We start from the raw sequence: 3,168 nt of genomic DNA, 5'->3' as shown, positions 1-3,168 counted from the left end.
AATCGGGATTTGACGGTTCCAATAGGTTTGTATGATGATTCCAGACTTGAGCGTATGTTCGGATCGGGTTTTGGATTACCCGGGAGCGTTTTGGCGCCTAATAGAGAAAGTTGGTTCTTTGAAATCTTTAGAAGTTCTTTAAATTTGATTTGGAGCGGATTTTTGTGATATCGAGGTGCTAACGAAATTCCGAGACTGGGAATAGTTCCATAATGTCATTTAATACTTGCACGAAAAATTTGGTGTCAATCTGGGTAGTTTAAGTACATTTCGGCGCATTTGGAGTAAATTGAAGAACTTGAAGTTTATAAGTTTGATTCAATGAGTTTTGGGTTGCGAATCTTAGTTTTAGTGTTGTTTTGGGCATTGCGAGAGTTTGACCGAGTCCGTTTTATGATTTCAAACTTGCTGGTATGTTCGGGCGAGGCCCCGGGGGTCCCTTGTTTTGATCAGACGAGGCTCGAGCCAAGTTGGGAGCTTAAAGGAATAGTTGAAGCTCCCATATTTGTCATAATCGCACATGCGCTTGGCCAGTCGCAAGTGCGGGCTCGTAAATGCTATCCACGAGCCGCATAAGCAAAATATCAAGGGCAACCCAGGAACCGTAGATGCGGAGGATTAGGCGCACCTACGTGACCGTAGGTGCGAGATCTGTGGTCGCATGTGTGACTAGGCTTGTAGAAGCGGCCCCTTCTGTCCGTAGATGTGGAGTAAGGCCAGGTGAAGGAAAAACGTATCTGCGAGGCCATAGCCACAGGTGCGAGACCGCAGATGCGGCCAAGGCACCTCAGGTGCGAAAATCGCTGGGCAGTAAGGGTTCATTTCATACGGGACTTAGGCCATTTTTATCATATTTCTCTTTCACTCTTGGGCTATTTTAGAGCTTTTAAGGAGGGGATTTCGCCTAGCACTTGGAGGTAAGTGATTTCTACCCATCTTGATTTAAATACATAGATTAAGAGTAGCTAATAATATATAAATTAGTGAAAAATCATGGGTTTAAGTGAAAACCTAGGTTTTTGATAAAATGAAATTTAACCACGAAATTTGTTATGGAACTTAGTAAAAATCATATATTTAAATTCCTAAGGTTATGGGTAACATCTTTCTTCAAATATTTTCGGAATTCGGGCCATCGGGGTGAGTTTTAGTATTTTTGCAAATAGGCTTGGGAAATCATTTTGATAGTTAGGGTATGAACTTTTAAGCATGTATTCATTATTTCATATAACATTTGACTAGTTTTGAGTAGTTTGGCGCCAAATTGAGGGTGGGGCAAACATCTTTGACCGGAAAGTAGGCCTTGAGACGAGGTAAGTCTCTTTTCTAATCTTGTAAGAGGGAATTAACCCCATAGGTAAATTATAACTAACATGTGCTCCTGCGCGTGGGGGCTACATACGTACGAGGTGACGAGAGTCCGTACGTAGCTACTATTTATGCTATTGTCCGGTTAGTCTTGGATCTATACAATGCTATACTTGAAATATTTGCACTCCTACTTGTTGAGTTAATTGCTTAAGTCATATTGGAAGTTGATAAAAGAATTGTAAAATGTTAAATTCATTTACGTAAAGTTACGAATGGAACACTTGACTATAAATGAGAATTTGTGTGTTATTTGAAATATTTTCTATTTGTGGAGCGGGCCGAACGCCTCAGTAGCAGATAGATGCATCTATGGTTCGTGCCGTTCGATCCTCGGCAGTGCATAGTTGAAATATTAAGTTGGATCAATCTGTACGACCTCGGTATAATATGCGCATGAAAAACTTTGGACCTATTCATTATTTATATTGCTTAAAATGCCTTGAAATACGAGCTATTAAATAATTAAACTAAACTCAGGATTTAATATTTGCAAAAGAAGAATTTACTATTTTCCTGATATTTTAGCTTTCAGTATTGTTCATGAAATCCATGCTTAGTATAAAATTTGATATATCATTGTTGACCCATAATAAGTGTCAAAGTCGACCCCTCGCCACTACTTCTTCGAGGTTAGACTGGATACTTATAGGGTACGTGTTGTTTATGTACTCACGCTACACTTCTGCACTTGACTGTGAAGGATCTGAGGTAGGTACATCTGGTTTCCAGTTCGGTACGCATGTTTGATCCTCACTACGAGACTATACGGCGAGCTTCCCTTCTGAGTCATCCTGCAGCAGCAAGAGTCTTTCTTTTGTTTATATGTTCTGTCTATTCCATTTCACGCAGTAGATTAGAATTCTTTTGTATATTCTACTAGTAGCCCATATACTTGTGACACCGGTTCTTGACACACACACATTAGTAGACTCATGATTTTTGGGTTGTATTTCTATGGTTATGATTTCATTTAGCTGCTTTCATTTTGATCACTTTAAATTCCGTTATTTGGTAAATTCTTTATGTTTAAGGAAAGTTAACTATTTGAAAAACTTTTAAAAAAAGAAGAAAAACGCAAATTACTAGATTGTCCATTGTCGGCTTGCTAGCAACGGTGTTGGGCGCCCTCACGGCCTAAACCAGAATTGGGTCTTGACAGTATGATTTTATAGCTATTTGTTAACATCGTGTTATATTAAGTGGCTGACCAGAATTTTGCCGGTGTGTTGTTAATTTAGGAGACAAGTACAAGAAACCCGGTCAATAGGTCTAAGTTGAGTATGCCTCATCGTACGGGTAGTAAGCCAATTAGGGAGATCAATTATGAATTGGTAAGTAAATCTTATAATTCTATTAAGAAACCTCATCTTTATTACAAAGATTTCGTTGACTTGTTTACTTGAATGTGAAGGGAGGTAAAGATGGTAATCCACCAGATGTGGCAACTATTTATTTTTAGACTCGTAAGAAGAACAACAAGCTTTTCAAACCTGAAACCAATGAGAAATATGTATGTTTATTGATAAATTTCAATTTACATTATTTATTTACTGTGTAGTATTATTTTAATTAAATTACTTTTTTATTTTACAGGATAAAATCAAAGAATTGGTGCAATCTGAATCGTCTCTTACAAATATTGAAGTTGTAGAAAGGTGCTTTGGACCTCAACGAAAGAGTCATGTAGTTGGATTTGGTGGTGGAATAACAGCTAAGGAGTTGAAAGGTGGTAACTCCTCTAAAGCTGCATTGTTGGTAAAGCTGAATGCTACTTTAAAAGAAAATGAATCACTAAAA

The 3,168-nt window shown here is 38.0% G+C and overlaps 1 long non-coding RNA gene across 1 annotated transcript; it reads left to right on the top strand.

Moving 5' to 3' along the window:
- The first annotated feature begins 2,604 nt into the window (after positions 1–2,604).
- On the top strand, positions 2,605–3,168 carry LOC108947392 (uncharacterized). The gene is made up of 3 exons (XR_004510306.2): positions 2,605–2,702; positions 2,783–2,881; positions 2,965–3,168. It is a non-coding gene; the product is annotated as an uncharacterized lncRNA (long non-coding RNA).

This window comes from Nicotiana tomentosiformis, chromosome 12 (genome assembly GCF_000390325.3).
Source record: "Nicotiana tomentosiformis chromosome 12, ASM39032v3, whole genome shotgun sequence".
Classification (NCBI taxonomy): Eukaryota; Viridiplantae; Streptophyta; class Magnoliopsida; order Solanales; family Solanaceae; genus Nicotiana; species Nicotiana tomentosiformis.
The sequence above is the reverse complement of the archived record's forward strand: the minus strand, read 5'-3'. Positions and strand labels throughout refer to the sequence as shown.